The sequence below is a fragment of the Panulirus ornatus genome, chromosome 57, assembly GCF_036320965.1.
Source record: "Panulirus ornatus isolate Po-2019 chromosome 57, ASM3632096v1, whole genome shotgun sequence".
NCBI classification, from domain to species: Eukaryota; Metazoa; Arthropoda; class Malacostraca; order Decapoda; family Palinuridae; genus Panulirus; species Panulirus ornatus.
This window is the reverse complement of record NC_092280.1, coordinates 12,870,149-12,880,286: the sequence shown is the minus strand read 5'-3', so window position 1 is coordinate 12,880,286 and position 10,138 is coordinate 12,870,149.

Genomic DNA, 10,138 nt, shown 5'->3' with positions numbered 1-10,138 from the left:
AGATTGGGGAAGAGCAGTGTGGTTTCAGAAGTGGTAGAGGATGTGTGGATCAGGTGTTTGCTTTGAAGAATGTATGTGAGAAATACTTAGAAAAGCAAATGGATTTGTATGTAGCATTTATGGATCCGGAGAAGGCATATGATAGAGTTGATAGAGATGCTCTGTGGAAGGTATTAAGAATATATGGTGTGGGAGGCAAGTAGTTAGAAGCAGTGAAAAGTTTTTATCGAGGATGTAAGGCATGTGTACGTGTAGGAAGAGAGGAAAGTGATTGGTTCTCAGTGAATGTAGGTTTGCGGCAGGGGTGTGTGATGTCTCCATGGTTGTTTAATTTGTTTATGGATGGGGTTGTTAGGGAGGTGAATGCAAGAGTTTTGGAAAGAGGGGCAAGTATGAAGTCTGTTGGGGATGAGAGAGCTTGGGAAGTGAGTCAGTTGTTGTTCGCTGATGATACAGCGCTGGTGGCTGATTCATGTGAGAAACTGCAGAAGCTGGTGACTGAGTTTGGTAAAGTGTGTGAAAGAAGAAAGTTAAGAGTAAAAGTGAATAAGAGCAAGGTTATTAGGTACAGTAGGGTTGAGGGTCAATTCAATTGGGAGGTGAGTTTGAATGGAGAAAAACTGGAGGAAGTGAGGTGTTTTAGATATCTGGGAGTGGATCTGGCAGCGGATGGAACCATGGAAGCGGAAGTGGATCATAGGGTGGGGGAGGGGGCGAAAATTCTGGGAGCCTTGAAGAATGTGTGGAAGTCGAGAACATTATCTCGGAAAGCAAAAATGGGTATGTTTGAAGGAATAGTGGTTCCAACAATGTTGTATGGTTGCGAGGCGTGGACTATGGATAGAGTTGTGCGCAGGAGGATGGATGTGCTGGAAATGAGATGTTTGAGGACAATGTGTGGTGTGAGGTGGTTTGATCGAGTAAATAACGTAAGGGTAAGAGAGATGTGTGGAAATAATAAGAGCGTGGTTGAGAGAGCAGAAGAGGGTGTTTTGAAATGGTTTGGTCACATGGAGAGAATGAGTGAGGAAAGATTGACCAAGAGGATATATGTCTCGGAGGTGGAGGGAACGAGGAGAAGAGGGAGACCAAATTGGAGGTGGAAAGATGGAGTGAAAAAGATTTTGTGTGATCGGGGCCTGAACATGCAGGAGGGTGAAAGGAGGGCGAGGAATAGAGTGAATTGGATCGATGTGGTATACCGGGGTTGACGTGCTGTCAGTGGATTGAATCGGGGCATGTGAAGCGTCTGGGGTAAACCATGGAAAGCTGTGTAGGTATGTATATTTGCGTGTGTGGACGTATGTATATACATGTGTATGGGGGTGGGTTGGGCCATTTCTTTCGTCTGTTTCCTTGCGCTACCTCGCAAACGCGGGAGACAACGGAAAAAAAAAATATATGTATATATATATATTTGTATGGGTTTTCAGAAAAGAAGAGTGAATGTTGGGGTGAAGAGGTTGGTGAGAGTAAGTGAGGTAGGGAAGGAGACTTGTGTGAGGAAGTACCAGGAGAGACTGAGTACAGAATGGAAAAGGTGAGAACAATGGAAGTAAGGGGAGTGGGGGAGGAATGGGATGTATTTAGGGAATCAGTGATGGATTGCGCTAAAGATGCTTGTGGCATGAGAAGAGTGGGAGGTGGGTTGATTAGAAAGGGTAGTGAGTGGTGGGATGAAGAAGTGAGATTATTAGTGAAAGAGAAGAGAGAGGCACTTAGACGATTTTTGCAGGGAAAAAATGCAATTGAGTGGGAGATGTATAAAAGAAAGAGACAGGAGGTCAAGAGAAAGGTGCAAGAGGTGAAAAAGAGGGCAAATGAGAGTTGGGGTGAGAGAGTATCATTAAATTTTAGGGAGAATAAAAAGATGTTCTGGAAGGAGGTGAATAAAGTGCGTAAGACAAGGGAGCAAATGGGAACTTCGGTGAAGGGCGCTAATGGGGAGGTGATAACAAGTAGTGTTGATGTGAGAAGGAGATGGAGTGAGTATTTTGAAGGTTTGTTGAATGTGTTTGATAATAGGGTGGCAGATATAGGGTGTTTTGGTCGAGGTGGTGTGCAAAGAGAGAGGGTTAGGGAAAATGATTTGGTAAACAGAGAAGAGGTAGTAAAAGCTTTGCGGAAGATGAAAGCCGGCAAGGCAGCAGGTTTGGATGGTATTGCAGTGGAATCTATTAAAAAAGGGGGTGACTGTATTGTTGACTGGTTGGTAAGGTTATTTAATGTATGCATGACTCATGTTGAGGTGCCTGAGGATTGGCGGAATGCGTGCATAGTGCCATTATACAAAGGCAAAGGGGATAAGAGTGAGTGCTCAAATTACAGAGGTATAAGTTTGTTGAGTATTCCTGGTAAATTATATGGGAGGGTATTGATTGAGAGGGTGAAGGCATGTACAGAGCATCAGATTGGGGAAGAGCAGTGTGGTTTCAGAAGTGGTAGAGGATGTATGGATCAGGTGTTTGCTTTGAAGAATGTATGTGAGAAATACTTAGAAAAGGAAATGGATTTGTATGTAGCATTTATAGATCTGGAGAAGGCATATGATAGAGTTGATAGAGATGCTCTGTGGAAGGTATTAAGAATATATGGTGTGGGAGGCAAGTTGTTAGAAGCAGTGAAAAGTTTTTATCGAGGATGTAAGGCATGTGTACGTGTAGGAAGAGAGGAAAGTGATTGGTTCCCAGTGAATGTAGGTTTGCGGCAGGGGTGTGTGATGTCTCCATGGTTGTTTAATTTGTTTATGGCTGGGGTTGTTAGGGAGGTGAATGCAAGAGTTTTGGAAAGAGGGGCAAGTATCTCCTTCTCACATCACCACTACTTGTTATCACCTCCCCATTTGCGCCCTTCACTGAAGTTCCCATTTGCTCCCTTGTCTTACGCACTTTATTTACCTCCTTCCAGAACATCTTTTTATTCTCCCTAAAATTTAATGATACTCTCTCACCCCAACTCTCATTTGCCCTTTTTTTCACCTCTTGCACCTTTCTCTTGACCTCCTGTCTCTTTCTTTTATACATCTCCCACTCAATTGCATTTTTTCCCTGCAAAAATCGTCCAAATGCCTCTCTCTTCTCTTTCACTATATATTTTCACTATATATTGTTAAAGGGATGGCCTTGATTAGGGCCCCAGTTGCCTGTCACATAAAGAAAAAGAGTTTAGGAAGTCCTCACTCATCTTTTCCATATGAGTAAACCATTTCGAATAGCTCTTCATCTTCATCTCTTTCCTCCATATTCATACTTTTACCTCATCATTTCCCACTCGTTCAAACTTCCTTATAACATCCAGTATCCTTCAGGATATCATTTCCAGCATAACCGCCGTGTGCATGTTTCTGATCGACGATCCATTCCTCGCCTCCACATGTGGTGGCGTAGTTAGGTCTGTCGAAGTAAGGGGGGGGGGGGGGGGGGGGGCGCTCAAGAGGGTAACGCTTACTATCTGGAGGTACGTACAAGGTATCATTCTTTTATTATTATCATTATCATTATCATCATCATAATCATTGGTAATGGTGGTGAGAGTGGTAGAGTTGCGTTTACCACTGCTATTATTGCTATGATTAGAACAACAAAGCCACTATTGCTATCATTACTTTGTCTTTAGTATGATATAGATTATGATTATATATTCGTTATGATTACCGTTACTAGTATCAGTGTTACTGAACTTCCTATTAAGTTTATTTAACAATACTATTGTCCCTTAAGAAATCAAGGCTATGTATCAAATTGTCCTCTGTTAGGTTTAATCTTATCTGCTCATGTAAAACAACTAGGTTTTTCGTTCGGTACTCACTGGGAAGAAACACGTTGTACCCTCATTCAACATTGCGGACTTCCTCTGTGGGAGTGTCAATAAATAAATCATTGTGTAAATATTTTTTTTTTTTTTCACTTAAGGTGGGTTAGTTTCTTGTGGTTACTGTTGGCCTTGTAGGTGAACACGTCATCAGAATGAATATGAACTTAGTGAATGAAACAGTACACAGTTTGTTTTCCATAAAGATAATGACTTGCACAAGATACCATTTGAGTAAAGCACAGTTGTTGATAAGCAGATGGTGAGAATTCAAAGATGGTGTGACATTTGTTTCTCCCTGCAATGACATGATCTTCCAAAAGCGGAAGACTATCAGTCCAGATATGTAAATTTAAATGTATTTGCACTAATAATTTCCAGATTTAATATAGATATAAAAAGCCTGGAATGTAAGCAACCATCACATCGTGCCATAAATACAATGAACAGTCACAACCAACTGACCCATCCCTCCTCTCGTGATGTTTGCAGGTAAACAACAGGTTGACGTACCCGTTTTCATCTACTACCCTCACAGTTGACAGAGTGACACTCACTGAAAACGTATCCGTCTCCATCTACTTCGCTCACAGTTGACAGAGTGACACTCACTGAAAACGTATCCGTCTCCATCTACTTCGCTCACAGTTGACAGAGTGACACTCACTGAAAACGTATCCGTCTCCATCTACTTCGCTCACAGTTGACAGAGTGACACTCACTGAAAACGTATCCGTCTCCATCTACTTCGCTCACAGTTGACTGAGTGACACTCACTGAAAACGGCTGAGAACTTATCATCAGCCGTGCATGGCGGTACACCTGTTGTGTACCTAGTGAGTTCTTCATAGGTCTTCACTCCAACAGTCTGAGCGAGACCCATTGATTGGATTGTTTTTCTCATTTATTTAATTCTTGGTCTCACCGACGCACATCTTCAGTTGGGCAATTAACTGTTAACAGTTTGTTAGTTAAAGTCCAGGATGTAAACTTGTATGGTACAGGGAAATCTAAGTTTTGAAATACTGTATTAGTGATCTTAAGTCAGCAGATTGCTTCCTTGTCTCGAAGCATTGGGCTTATCAGAGCTCACCTTCTGGAGATTTCTGATGAACATTTTGGTGAGTTGTTGTAATGACCAAATGGTAATGTTATAAGACATTATGTTCAGCATGGACTGAGAGCTGAGAGTCTGGCATTGAGGAGGCATCAACTGTTGGCAACTTTAACTCTGCACTAAGAGTGTGGCATTAATCTTCCCAAGATTATACACAGCGTCGCTAGCCAGCCAGAGCCGCCTTAATGTTGATGTTTGTCAACATGACTGCAAGACACGACCGTCGCAGGACTAGAGTAAGAGAAGAGTTCTTCTAACTTGTATGATTTCTTGTTAATGTTAGCTGAGACGGTCTGGGCAAATGGCACCCTAATCAAAGCCATCTCATTAACGCTAAAAATCCTCCCCTTCTGTTTTCTACTTTTTCAAAAAAAAAAAAAGAAAAGAAAAAAGAACAGAGAAAGGTGGACCTAAATAAGGATATTCCCTCTAAGGCTCAGTTCTCTGTTCTTAACGCTACCTCGCTAACCCGGGACAGAGTGTAAGAAAGTAAACTCTGGACTGATATGGGTAGAAGTGAAAGTGGATGGAGAGAGATGGGTGATTATTGGTGCATATGCACCTGGGTATGAGAAGAAAGATCATGAGAGGCAAGTGTTTTGCGAGCAGCTGAGTGAGTGTGTTAATAGTTTTGATGCACAAGTGGTGGGTGATTTGAATGCAAAGGTGAGTAATGTAGCAGTTGAGGGAATAATTGGTGTACATGAGGTATTCAGTGTTGTAAATGGAAATGGTGAAGAGCTTGTAGATTTGTGCACTGAAAAAGGACTGGAGATTGGGAATACCTGGTTTAAAAAGAGAGATAAGCACAAGTATAAGTATGCAAGTAGGAGAGATGGCCAGAGAGCGTTATTGAATTATGTGTTAATCGATGGGCGCGTGAAAGAGAGACTTTTGGATCTTAATGTACTGAGAGGTGCAACTGGAGGGATTTCTGATCATTATCTTGTGGAGGCGATGGTGAAGATTTATACAGGTTTTCAGAATAGAAGAGAGTGTTGGGGTGAAGAGTGGTGAGAGTTAGTGAGCTTGGGAAGGAGACTTGTGTGAGGAAGTACCGGGAGAGACTGAGTGCAGAATGGAAAAAGATGAGAGCAAAGGACGTAAGAGGAGTGGGCGAGGAATAGGATGTATTTAGGGAAGCAGTGATGGCTTGCGCAAAAGTTGCTTGTGGCATGAGAAGCGTGGGAGGTGGGCAGATTAGAAAGGGTAGTGAGTGGTGGGATGAAGTAAGATTATTAGTGAAAGAGAAGAGAATGGCATTTGGACGATTTTTGCAGGGAAACAGTGCAAATGACTGGAAGATGTATAAAAGAAAGAGGCAGGAGGTCAAGATAAAGGTGCAATAGGTGGAAAAGAGGGCAAATGAGAGTTGGGGTGAGAGAGTATCATCAAATTTTAGGGAAAATATAAAGATGTTTTGAAAGGAGGTAAATAAAGTGCGTAAGACAAGAGAACAAATGGGAACATCGGTGAAGGGGCTAATGGGGCTGTAATAACAAGAAGTGGTGATGTGAGAAGGAGATGGAGTGAGTATTCTGAAGGTTTGTTGAATGTGTTAGATTATAGAGTGGCAGATATAGAATGTTTTGGTCGAGGTGGTGTGCGAAGTGAGAGAGTTAGGGAAAATGATTTGGCAAACAGAGAAGAGGTAGTAAAAGCTTTGCGGAAGATGAAAGCCGGCAAGGCAGCGGGTTTGGATGGTATTGCATTGGAATTTATCAAAAAAGGGGGTAACTGTGTTGTTGACTGGTTGGTAAGTACATCTAATGTATGTATGTCTCATGGTGAGGTGCCTGAGGATTGGCGGAATGCATGCATAGTGTCATTGTACAAAGGCAAAGGGGATAAAGGTGAGAGCTCAAATTACAGTGGTATATGTTTGTTGAGTATTCCTGGGAATTTATTTGGGAGGGTATTCAGTGACAGGGTGAAAGCATGTACAGAGCATCAGATTGGGAAAGAGCAGTGTGGTTTCAGAAGTGGTAGAGGATTTGTTGATCAGGTGTTTGCTTTGAAGAATGTATGTGAGAAAAACTTAGAAAAGCAAATGGATTTGTATGTGGCATTTATGGATCTGGAGAAGGCATATGATAAAGTTGATAGAGATACTCTGTGGAAGGTATAAAGAATATATGGTGTGGGAGGTAAGTTGCTAGAAGCAGTGAAAAGTTTTTCGAGGATGTCAGGCATGTGTACGAGTAGGAAGAGAGGAAAGTGATTGGTTCTCAGTGAATGTCGTTTGCGGCAGGGGTGCGTGATGTCTCCATGGTAGTTTAATTTGTTTATGGATGGGGTTGTTAGGGAGGTGAATGCGAGAGTTTTGGAGAGAGGGGCAAGTATGCAGTTTGTTGTGGATGAGAGAGCTTGGGAAGTGAGTCGGCTGTTGTTCGTTGGTGATACATCACTGGTGGCTGATTCAGGTGAGAAACTGTAGAAGTTAGTGACGGAGGTTGGTGACTGAGTTTGGTAAAGTGTGTGAAAGAAGAAAGCTGAGAGTAAATGTGAATAAGAGCAAGGCTATTAGGTACAGTAGGGTTGAGGGACAATTCAACTGGGAGGTAGGTTTGAATGGAGAATAACTGGAGGAAGTGAAGTGTTTTAGATATCTGGGAGTGGATTTGGCAGCGGATGGAACCATGAAAGCGGAAGTGAGTCACAGGGTGGGGGAGGGGGCGAAAGTTCTGGGACCGTTGTAAAATGTGTGGAAGGCGAGAACTTTATCTCAGACAGCAAAAATGGGTGTTTGAAGGAATAGTGGTTCGAACAATGATACATGGTTGTGAAGCGTGGGCTATAGATAGAGTTAGGCGGAGTAGGGTGGATGTGTTGGAAATGAGATGTTTGAGGCCAATATGTGGTGCGAGGTGGTTTGATCGAGTAAGTAACGAAAGGGTATGAGAGATGTGTTGTAATAGAAAGAGTGTGGTTGAGAGAGCAGAAAAGGGTGTTTTGATATGGTTTGGTCACATGGAGGGAATGAGTAAGGAAAGATTGATCAAATTGGAGGTGGAAGGATGGAGTGAAAAAGATTTTGAGCGATCGGAGCCTGAACATGCAGGAGGGTGAAAAGCGTGCAAGGAAGAGAGTGATTTGGAAAGATGTTGTAAACCGGGGTCGACGTGCTGTCAGTGGATTGAACCAGGGCATGTGATAGCGTCTGAGGTAAACCATGGAAAGTTTTATGGGGCCTGGATGTGGAAAGGGAGCTGTGGTTTCGGTGCATTATACATGACAGCTAGTGACTGAGTGTGAAGCAATGTGGCCTTTGTTGTCTTTTTCTAGCGCTACCTCGCCCTCGTGCTGGGGGAGTAGGGTGTCATTTCATGTGTGGCGGGGTGGCGACGGGAATGAATAAAGGCAGCACGTATGAATTATGTACATGATTATGTATGTATATGTCTGTGTGTGTGTGTGTATATATATATATATATATATATATATATATATATATATATATATATATATATATATAGATATATATATATATATATATATATATATATATATATATATATATATATATATATATATATATATATATATATATATATATATATATATATATATATATATATATATATATATATATATATATTATCCCTGGGGATAGGGGATTAAGAATACTTCCCACGTATTCCCTGCGTGTCGTAAAAGGCGACTAAAAGGGGAGGGAGCGGGGGGCTGGAAATCCTCCCCTCTCGTTTTTTTTTTATTTTCCAAAAGAAGGAACAGAGGGGGCCAGGTGAGGATATTCCAAAAAAGGCCCAGTCCTCTGTTCTTAACGCTACCTCGCTAACGCGGGAAATGGCGAATAGTTTAAAAGAAAAAAGAAATATATATATATATATATATATTGGAGGTGGAAAGATGGAGTGAAAAAGATTTTGTGTGATCGGGGCCTGAACATGCAGGAGGGTGAAAGGAGGGCAAGGAATAGAGTGAATTGGAGTCATGTGGTATACAGGGGTTGACGTGCTGTCAGTGGATTGAATCAAGGCATGTGAAGCGTCTGGGGTAAACCATGGAAAGCTGTGTAGGTATGTATATTTGCGTGTGTGGACGTGTGTATGTACATGTGTATGGGGGGGGGGGGAGGTTGGGCCATTTCTTTCGTCTGTTTCCTTGCGCTACCTCGCAAACGCGGGAGACAGCGACAAAGTATAAAAAAAAAAAAAAAAAAAAAAAAAAAAAAATATATATATATATATATCATTAATAGTTACATATATATATATGATACGTGAAATGCATAGGTATGTATGTGCGTGGTACGTGTATGTACATACATGTGTTGTGGATGATTGGCATTCTGTGCGTCTGTTCCTTGCGCCTGAACTCGCTACAGGGAGACAGTGACAAAGATAAATGATATATCCTGGATTAAGGTACCCATATTTATTTAGACATCTATTAGGGTGGAATGAACAGCTGGTTGGATGTAGACCTGTGCGCTCGAACATGGAGGCCCTAATCTTCATGAGAGGAAGCCATAAGAAGAGTATAATCTAGTTTTGAATGGAATTCATATAGATATTCTGAAGACATTTCTATGAAAATTAAAATCTGTTTATGTATCTAAGCTTACAACATTACATTTTCCTGTCGACTTTGACTACAAGCTTCCTCCTACACACAGAACACACACACACCACACACACACACACACACACACACACACACATACACACACACACACACACGCACGCACACACACACACACACACACACACACTTCGAAGGTATGTGTGTGGGCGTCCTTGGTGCATGACCCATCATGATCCCAGTTGGTGCCTGGCCAGTTGACAGTAGAGAGGAAGGACGTAAAGCCTTGATGTGACGTGCTATGGAATCCTGGACTCCCTCCTCCTGCCACACAGTGTGGCATGTCTTATCATTCATTATCCTAATGTTGTTGAACATTATCAGTTCTGGTGGCGGCTGCTGATAGATATGATGATGACTTCACTGTATCTATACGAGAGCAGCCTCGTCATGTGAAGCATGTGTGTGAACATCATTAGACATGATATTAGGCAATAAACTTATCGACATGGAAAAACCACCTGTACCATGTGCCTGCCTGACCGTCTCTGACTCCTTGATCTCCTCAAAAATTGCAGACGACACTTCACATGACACATAATGAAAACACTATAACCATTTGTATCACTATTGTTCTCTTTGTCGAGACTTTAGAAAAAAAAAGAA